The 10,646-nt window shown below is 43.0% G+C and overlaps 1 pseudogene; it reads right to left on the reverse strand.

Annotated features, from left to right (window-relative positions):
• Nucleotides 1-8,546: 8,546 nt before the first annotated feature.
• On the reverse strand, nucleotides 8,547-9,768 carry LOC129007432 (transcription factor Dp-1-like; annotated as a pseudogene).
• Nucleotides 9,769-10,646: the final 878 nt, after the last annotated feature.

Genomic DNA, 10,646 nt, shown 5'->3' on the forward strand with positions numbered 1-10,646 from the left:
TGATTGCTTGTCATCTTTTATGAAGCATCTGCCCCTTTTGGTTGTCAACAGTGAGGAGCCTTACCCCTTCTTTCCTGCTTATTCTTCCTCCTGGATCTTATCACGGGGGAACTGCTTCTCCACAACGACCCTTCTCACAGAAAAGAGCTGCTGCCTCTGTCCAGGATAACAGAAATAAGATGAAACAGGATGAGTGTATTTCTCAAAGCTCGGAAAGGATTGCCAATCAGCTCAGCACCAGCACACTGGATAGCAGCACGGGAAGCTCCCCTGAAGATCATCTTGTCCATCTTCTGTCTTGTGCAAGATGCTCTTCTAGAGATCCCTCCCTCACCTCAAAAGTCTCCAGGGAAGGACACTCCTCAGCTTCCTGCTATTGGCCATGACAATGTCTTATATTTGGAATACTTTATATCTAATTGAAATCTTTTCTGCCATATTTTACTTTCCTTCTTCCTCACAAAGCTCGCCCCCATGAAACAATTATAAAATAGGTAAAGGTTGGTTTTAGTGCCTTCTCTTCTCTCCCCTCCCCCACCCTTTAATACATCCTCTGCTCTTTCTGTTTTCCAAGGCTTTCTGTGTCTTAGTTGTCATAAAGGAAAGTAGATGGGTATTTTTTTTTTTACATTGGTCCCTTGCAAGATAAGCCCTGCAAGAAGTGAGCAATGCTTAATACAAAATGCTGAATTATTAATGATGACATTTCAGGAAACTCTAAAATGGAGATTGGGGTTAGGGTGAACTTTGCCCACGTCCCTCAAGTAATGTAATGCATGTAAGATTAACCATGAATATTGAGTCAAGGCAGCCAGCCTAAACTTTGGGAGACCTGTATCCAGCTCCTCTTAATAGCTGTGCCACTTTCATTAATTTATTAAACCTCTTGGAACCTCATTTTTCCTATCAGCAAAATGGGAGTAATTGGCCTACTTCACAGGCTGTTGTGAGGATTACAAGAGATGATGTAGATAATGCACATTCCACAATGCCTGCCAGGTATATTGTCCTTAATACAAACTGGCTGTCATTATTATTATTGTTGTTATCCACGGTTACTTTTTATGAATGCAATCCAAAGATTTCCAGCCAAGCCAGTGGAATACTAAAAAGTTTGAGTGGGGAGCAGTTGCTCTTTCTACTGATATACTTGATAAATATTACCATACGACTAACAAATATCTTTCTCTCTCCCCAGGATAACATAGGCAGGTAGTGAAGAAAGAGAGGCACAGAAGGGGCTCCCTAGAGCACAGTAGGAGTGGGTAGGCAGTGAGTAGGAGTGAGGATGGCTGTCCTTGTCCTCTGTCTGCCCTAAACATTTTTGTGGTTCCCATTAAACAGTGTGAATGTCAACAAGGGCTGGGATTTGGGTTGGACTTATTCATGCTTCACATCTCCATATTTTATATTCCCCAGGACTGACCCATATGCAGCCTCTTTCATTCTGAGATAGAGGTCTGCTTAGCATACAACCCAGTAGATAGACAAATCGTGACCTGGTGAAACCTAGAAGAATTATGAACTGTAGCAAAAATAGCCAACGAAGGCATAGCTAAGACATATTTTCCTTTCCCCTTGATATCAGTGGAAAGGTGCATCTTCAGGCATCACAGAAATAATCACCCACTCTGTATATTTTCCTCTTTTTATGGTTTTTATTAGTATAGCAACATTATTCAAGCTAGGCTTTTCCATCTCCCAAGCCAATTTCTTTTGCATCTGTGTTTATATTGATGCTATTCAAACAATGATCTTCCACTTCCCCTGTCAGTTTCCATCGTGCATTTCACATATTATGAACTTATTTAAACAAAAATAATCCTCTCAGGGTACTTTTCTTTCCCATCTGTTTCTCCCCTGCCCTATACTACCAATTCTTATTTCAAAACAATGTTGTAATATCATTTATTGTTATTTTCTCTTGTTTTTAAGCTTCTTCTGTAGCATTCAGAGTGGAGGGGTGGGAGAGAAATATACAGCATTAATGATTTATAGTCAAGAAGGTATTTCTTACTGAAAATGTTTCTGAAAGGATTTCTATCAATTTTTAAGAGCAATGAGATCTCAGCAATTATGACATTCTATATTTGCAGGGTGCTTTACAGTTAGTTTTTCATGTACTTTCACTAAGTGTCATTTTAGGGAGTTTGGAAAAAGAACATAAAAAGGAAAAATAGAGCTTGTTATCTAGATCATTCTAAATATACAGATTTTTGGCAACCTATAATACACTGTGTTGAAGTCAAAATAAAATATAAAGGTGGATCTCTAAACTTAACATTGTATTTTTAGAATCACAGAATAGTGATTCGAGACATACCTAGAGACTGGGTGCTCTTTGGTGCGTCTGAAGAGCAAAGAGAAAGTAGAGGGGGTTATTAGAAAGGGAAATGTTATTTACTGTTTTGAAAGAAAGTTTCTTGGCACTGGTAGAGTTTTAGGAGATGGTAAGCTCTGATTGGTGGGTGACGGTGGTAGGTAAAATCTAGTCTTAAGAGTTGTGGCAGGCTGTTTCAGCAGCTATTGGATCTAACTGGTTTTAGAGTTACAGCAGTTAGTTTCGGCAGCTAGGCTTGCAAAAAATTAAATTCTTTGCACAGTGTTATGTGACCCAAGTGCTTTCCCACCCTGGCTTCTTGACTCTGATTTAGTTGGGTATGACAAGAGTGACCCAATTCGTATAATCACCCTTCAAACTGGACATGCAACATTCGCCTGTCTCCAATATTCCTGGTATTGTGGAGACACAGCTATTTGTCTACTAGAATTCATGTGAGGTGGTGGGGGTTTGCTTGGAATTGTTCTTAATTTGGAAATGATCTAAACAGAGAGAGGTAAGTCTGTCCCTGAATATGAATACATGTTTAGCTTAATAATATTTCTTTATAGTTCCCATTTGTTCAGAGATTGTATTCTGTTTCCCAGGCTTGGAAAGACTTGTTATAAATACTCTAACCCTTTCTAAATCAGGTGTCTGTGCACCTATTTCCATATAGATATCTAAGGAGCATGAGTGATAATTTATTCTCATAATCTGCCTACAAAAGAAGAAGGTTCCTCCTTCCTCTGCCAGCCTTGCCCAGATGAAAGAGCCAGAGCCTCCTGCATGCTTCTGAGGCCAGCTGTGGGAAATCAGCTGAGGTTTTTGAAGAGAAATAAGCCTTTTTAGTCTTTGAAGAAATATCTGTAGAACCCACACTCTGGTAGACAACTTCCAGAGGTCACTTAATTCTGCATGGAGTTTCTAACTCAACATTTATAAATGGGTCACGTTTCTTCCTTTGGAAAGGCAGATTTGGCAAGTTAATATTATCTCACAGAACACATATTCTTCAAATGAGAGGTGCTTTAGTGATTCAGAGTTCTTTCTCAAGGGTTCATGGGCTAGGCTGGAACTCTCACATGCAGGAAGAACATTGATGAGGCATCCATCCTGTCTGACCTCAATCCTTCCTTAGGCCTTGAAGCCCAATATTCCTGATTTGGACTTTAAAACCTACCCCAGGTTGGAGATTCTTGCTCCACTTTCTGCAGGCTAAAGAAGCAAGATTCTTCTAATTGTTTTTCGTCTGTGATGGTTTTATAAGTGAGGAAGAGCTTATAAGTCTCTTTTACAGTTCATTACAACCGAGAAACCTTATTTAGTCAAAGAAAATTGTCCTTTGGGGAATGATTAGAATTCGCAAGGAGTAAAATCCTTTGGGGGTGGAAAATGCTCTCTGCATGGTACAGAAAACAAAAACCAAATCCCCAAACCTACTCCTCAATACAATTTCTCATTAAGTGAATGAAATGTCCTTTTCCTTTTCTCAACTCAACCCTATGAGTTTTAATCAATTTAGTTTCTGCTATCCTGTCCTTGTTTTCTATTTTTCTCCAGTGGATCACTTCTGGTTTCGGTACCATAATAGACTTTCTAAAAGTTGGAAGATTCAAAGTTAAAATATATAGCCTTGAATCATAGTTATTGAAAGTTCCTGTGCAGTGTCTTAGACGGGTTAGGTCAAGCAAGTCAGACTCAAAAGAGGATTGAACTCTTCTTACCAACAGAAGTTAGCATCCTGTTATCTATAAATAGGTCATCCCCATTTATGATGATCAGAAATCATCATAAGCATGACCTTTGTAGTCATCAGTGACATAATCTTTGTTTCCAAAATCTTTTTCTACTCCTGTAGTTCATCCTGGCCTCTTCTGGCTTGAAACAATCTCTTTCAGGAACTTTGAAGTCCATAATCTTGACTTCTTTACCAAGGCAGCTCATGTTGCTTCTTTTTCTGGTCTTGATTACGTTCAAATTCCACTGTCCCAACTAAATACTATCATATAGGTAAAAGTAAAGGGATTTCTAATATTAAGAGGCTCAGAGATGTAGCCTTGATGTGATGTGCTCAATCATAGGAATAGTAGCAGGGAATGAAGGAGTTTTGTAGAGTTTCTCAATACTTTATGGAAAGTTAGAATATCTCCCTGAAGTCTCCATGGGAGGTCTGAGAAATTTTTCTGATCATTTGGACATGTGCTAAATGATAATTTGAAGCATGTTTGAAAGATATGGTTCTGTGTTTAGGCAGTTTCGACAGTCATTTTATTATAAATACCCTCTTGGTTTATGTCACTCTCCCTAAACTAAGTTTGAGGTGCAAAATCCTGGTTTTGGAATCTGAAAGCTCGCCTTCCAGTGCTCTCTCTTGGGCTAACCAATTGTGTGATCTTTGGTAAGTCACACAGTGGCTCTGGGACAATTTCACATTTGGAAAATGTGGAAATAGGGCTGGGTAACCAAGAAGGGAGTTAAAGAGCTAGGCAAGCACAGTGTTTTACAGTGATTGTCCCAGGATAAGTTTACAGACCTTGTTGGGCTTCAGTATCATCAGGAGGTCTTAATGATAGATTTCTGTGCTCACCCCAACAAGTCCTATTCAGTAATGTTTGGGGGTTGGCAGGGGAGAAGCAGTCCAGTTGCTTATTTAATCAGTGTGTTAGGTGATTTTGATGCTCAGGGTCCTCACACCATACCTGGAGAAACTTACCCAGGGAGGTATAATTCAGAGTCCCAGAGAACCTCTCCTCTCCATCCCATCACTAGCACTAGAAAGGTCCTTGAGGGTACAAAGGGAAGACTTCTCATTGGGCTTAAAATCCAAATGTCTGAGATAAAAGCAATCACACTAATGAATAATTAAACAGCATGGGTCCTTTCCAGATCAGGTTTTGAAAAGGCCAATCCAAACCAGCTGTGGCCAGTCAATACTGGCCTAAACTAGTTGGGCCATCACAGCCTAAATTTAAACTGATTGCAATCAGTTGAAACTACTCCAAATTGATGGGGACCATCCATGACTAGTCAGAACCAGCATAGACTGATTGTAGCTGGTCAAAATCAGTTGAAACCAGTTAGGTTCGGCCATAGCCAATGTAAACCAGCTGTGACCCATTACAATTGGTCAAAACAAATTGGAACAGGCAGTAATGGATCAGAACCAGCATAAATCTGTTGTGCCCAGTTCAAACCACTCTAAACTGGTCATGCCTTTCAATAACCATTAGAAACTGGTGTTGTGGGCCACTTAATACTGGCCTAAACCAGCTGCAGACAGTCAGAACTGGTCTAAACCATTTGTGGCTAATTATAACCAGTCAAAATGGTAAGAGCCTGCCATGATCAATCAGAACCAGTTGAAACTGGTTGTAACAAGTCACAGTTGAGCCTAGCTGAAACCAGCATCAATATTTTGCAGCTGGTCAAAAGTGGTCTAAAGCAGTTGTGGCCAGTTGAAATTGGTTAGAATCATCAATGACTGATTGAAACCCACCAAAACTGGTTGTGGATGGTCTAGGCAGGGTTTAAACCAGTCACAGCCAATCATAGCTGGTTCAGGCAAATTATGGCAGGTCAAAATCAGCCAGAACCAATTGCAGCTGATCAGAGGCAGCCTAAACTGGTTGAAACTAGTCTAAAGAGGTCAGAATCAGCCATGACCAGTCAGAATAGGCATAAACTAATTGCAGCTGGTCAAAATGACTAATGAGTCAAAACTGAGGCTGGGCATAGATGTCCTAAAACAGTTGTGGCCAATTAAAATAAGTTGTGACCAGCCACAACCAGCTTAAATTGTCTGCAGCCAGCCAGAACTGGTTTCAACTCATTGTGACCTATTGAAATCAGTCAAAACTGGTTGTGAAAAACCACGACCAGTGAGAAACACAGAAACAAACTGTGGCCACTGAAAATTGGCCTAAACCAGTTATACCCTATTAAAACCAGTCTAAATCAGTTGTGGCTGGTCATAATAGGTCCAAACTGGTTTGGGACAGTCAAAACTGGTCTAAACCATTTGTAACAGACCAAGACCAGTCAGAAATGGCCAAAATTAACTGTGGCTGGTATAAACCAGCCTAAACCAGTTGTTCCATGTTCAATCTGTCTAAACATGTCATGGTCAGTCATAACCAATCCAAACTAATTGTGGCCAGAAGAAACCAGCCTAAACAGATTGTAGCCAGTTATAGTCAGTCTAAATCATTTGTGGCCAGTTAAAACTCATCTAAATCAGTTGGAAATAGCCTAGACCAGAAAGAACTGGTATAAACAGGCTGGGGCCAGTCACAACTGGTTGAAGCCGATCTTGGCCAGTTTAGATTAGCTTTTAGCTAGTTTCTCCTGGTTTTGACTCATTATGTCTGGCTTCAACTGGTTATGATGGGCAGTGTCCAGGGGTAAACAGCAGTGTCCAGTGCTGACTGCTCATGACTGTTCATAGAACAGTAGCAGCACATGATGAACAGCAAACCATAGATTATTGGAGGTCCTCAAATTAAAAATAAACTTTTGTGAATTGTGGTTTTGATTTGCCTATACCTTGTGAGTAATGACGCTGAACATATTTTCATGTGCTTCTTGGACATTTATAAATTGTTTTTGCAGAAATGGCTACTCAAGTCCTTGTTCAATGTTTAAAGCAGTTGAAACTGGCTTTGTTGTTTCTTCCCTGTGCAGAAGCTTTTTTGCTTGATGTGATTCCATTTGTCAAATTTTGCTTTTGTTGCCTGTGTTTTTGAGGTCTTACTCCAGAAATCTGTGTCCAGAACAATATTCTGGAGTGTTTCTCCAATGTTTTTTTCTAGTAGTCGCACAGTTTTAGATCTTAAATTTACATCCTTAATCCATTTTGATTTGTTTATATGGCAAGAAATAGGAGTCTAGTTTCATTCTTCTGCATAAGCATATCCAGTTTTCCCAGTACTATTCATTGAAGAGACTATCCTTTTCCCAATGTATATTATTGATGCCTTTGTTGAAAATGAGTTAACAGTATATTTGTGAATTTATTTCTGGGTTCTCTATGTTTATTTTTTTTATCTTTTTTAGATGCCCATGCACATTTCGTTAATAAAAACCAACAGTGCCAAGTTAAACAAGTCAAACAATTAAAGTCTCTTTATATTCCATAAAATATTACAGAAAAGTTTGTTTCAATAAAAAGACTCATTTTAGAACAGGCAGCTAATAGCAACCGTGCAGTTAATGGATTTTGTGAATAAATTTTAAAAGACTACCGCCTGTCCTTAAATTCCTTTTTTCTTTTGATAAAAAAAGAACTATTAAAAATGACTAATTTTGAGTTAAAAATTGTTAAAACATTCCCTATATTTAATTTCAATTTTGTAATAGATTACAGGAAGATGCTTATGAAACAAATACAACATTTGTTTCAGTACATGTCTTTAAATGATAGACTTGTAAGTATGTAAACAACTATATAATAAAAGGTTTCCAAACGCTGCCTGTAAGAAATCAGGCAAGTTTTACCATAAGCAATAAACCATTCCAAGCCTTCCAGACAGTCTCCATAGCCACACCAGCGTGGCAATAAGCTTTAACCAAACCAAACAAAAACAAACAAAAGCACTTTGCAATTTGTTGCTGCAAAATAGGGAGATAAAAGAGTGTATAAACTTGATGGAATCACAACAGTCAATATAATTTAAGGGAGAATAAAGTCAGTAAGGTTGATGGTGTTTATTGTTTAGAAAGTCGAATTCTGCTGTTTGCTTGGGGCTCTTGGACACCGTACCACTGAACAAATGGACAATTCGGCAGAGTCTTGCTATCAGCCAGCGTGGGTGCTGTCCAAACTCACGACGAGTAAACGGCATTCGGTGCTCACCATCCACAACAGGAGGGCGTTTTATTTTCATGTATGTGGATGAAATACAATTTCTTCAGCAAACTCCGCAAAAACTGTTAAGGGGCAGAAATTAAGTCTGCACTCAAAGAAAAACAGAAAATGAAAACACAAAATCCTAAAAAGTAAATAAACTCTCGGCATCAGCACACTAGTATCAAAACATACATCCACAGCACGTCCTACTCCCACGGTAAACAATCCTTGCTTATCGGAGGTGCATATCTAAATTCAATGGCTTACCAATATTTTCTTAGGAGTAGGCCAAAAGGAAACAGAAAACCCACATTAAAAAAAAAAAAGTTTCTTTTCCCTAAACGTTTTCCTGAAGCTGAATGTGAAGTGGAGAGGACGTCAGTCGTCCTTGTTGTTCTCGTTGAAGTCGTCGTCCTCGTCATCCTTCCCGACGTAGGACACCGGGGTCTCCACCCGGGAGCCATTGTACTGAGATTGGAGCTTGTGGCCAGTATCTCATCCGCACCGTTGGTCAGGTCACTGGCAGAGAGCTTCTTGCCGTTAGACATGGAACGTGCCGTCGTGATGAACACGCCTCCGACAGGTCCCTGAGCCATTTCTGTCACGTACGGCTCCAGGGCCTTTGGGACCAGGCTTCTGGCCATTTTAAGGCCTTCGGCAGAGCAGCTCCCGGACTCCAGCCCACAAGCCATGCTCATCCGCTTCAGCACTTCTGTGTCATCGTAGATTTCAGATGTGTTGTCAAAATTAAACAGATACTCGAATTTGTCGTTGCAGATGCTGCAGTCGATGACGGTCTTCTTGCTGGTGTTAACAATGATGAAGGGCAGGTGGATGAGCGAGCTGGGCGTCGTTGGCCGGCTGACCTGCTGCTCCACGTGCTGGTTTCTCTCTTCACCAGGTCCTTGAAGGCAATTTGCTGTCGAATAAGTTCCTGAAATTGAGATTTTCTGTTTTATTCTGTCAAGTCTCCTCTGTCTTTCCACCTCTCAGTTCTGACATTCCCGAGCCGAGTTGGCGGGCAGACGAACTCACTTGATCTCCTTCTTCTCCTTGGAGATGTTCATGGCCATCAGCACGTTTAAGGCATCGTAGACGCGCCGTCGATGTTCCTCTGGTCATAAGCTGACTCGCTTGGTAAGATGTGGTTGCCGGCAGCACTGAATTCCACTACCAGCTCGTCCGCCACTTCGTGGTAGGAAGTGGTCATTTTCCACTGCACCTTGTCTCAGACCTTCCTGGAGAAATGCTACAGGGCTTGCCATTCTTCTCTCCTTTCCTGTTGCGCTTCCCCGCAGACCAAGGTGAGGAGTCGGAAGGTTGGTTCTGAGAGGCAAAGTGAGTGCTGGCGGTGTGTGGGCTACCTATCACGAGGGCGTTTGACGCTGCCGGTCTCTGAGGCGTACCGGTTACCACTTGCCGGACAATGCTGACATTGGACTGTCCAAAGGTTTTCGGCAAGAGCTGCTTCCCGAGCGGGTTGACGATGGAGGGGTGAACGGCCACGAGGGACACCAATGCCTTTTCCGGGACTAAGGTTCTGGTCTATGAAGACCTTGAGTTCTCCGTTGGCTTCAATTAGACCGGCAACTTTTGCCATGTTACCAGATCTGGGAAATCAATGCTATAAATGATCACCCTCCCAAAGAAGAAAAATGACTTTTCTGGGCGCAGCCCCTGGGTCCCGGAGCAACGTGCAGACTCATGGGACCACCCCAGACCCCGGCGGCGCCGGCCCAGCTGACCGGTAACTCTGACAAGTGGGCTTCCGGGGTCCGCGCCGCGCGCCCGTCACTAGGCCTCCGGCCGCCTCTGCAAGCCTCCCGCGCGCGCTGGAACCGGGTACCCGTAGGCTGGGCGGCCTGCCTCTCCTCCCCCACCCTCCGCGCTCCGGCCAACCCTGGCCCCGGCCTCGGCCCCTAGTCCGGCGCGGGGCACGGGCGCTGCTGTCAGTCGGGAGGGCCCAGCCCGGGACCCCCGCCCCGCGGTCACCTAAGAAGCCCCCACCGGCGCCGAGCGCGCGGGGTGCGGGAGGGCGCAGGTCGGTGCTAGGCGGGGCCTACAGGCGGCGGGGGCGCGGGATGGGGTGTCCCGGGGTCCAGCCCCGCGCCCCTTGCTCCCGTCCGCTCCCTTGGGCCCCGCCCACGGCATCCACTACCCGCCGCACCTGGCTGCTCGGCCCGGACGCGCGGGCTGGGCGCAAGGCGGCGCGGGGAGGCGCAGGCAGAGGCCGGACCGGGCCGGGCGGTCCCGGCGGTCCAGGCCGTGGACCGGTCCCTCTGGGCCAAGTGGCGCCGGGACCTCTATGTTTATTTTTTTATGCCACTACCATGCTGTTTTGGCTACTATAACTTTATAGTACATTTTGAAGTCTGGTAGTGTGATGCCTCCAACTTTGTTCTTTTTACTTAAGAATGCTTTGGCTATTATGGGTCTTTTGTGGCTCCGTATTAGTTTTAGGATTATTGTTTCTATTTC

Source organism: Pongo pygmaeus, chromosome 1 (assembly GCF_028885625.2).
Source record: "Pongo pygmaeus isolate AG05252 chromosome 1, NHGRI_mPonPyg2-v2.0_pri, whole genome shotgun sequence".
Classification (NCBI taxonomy): Eukaryota; Metazoa; Chordata; class Mammalia; order Primates; family Hominidae; genus Pongo; species Pongo pygmaeus.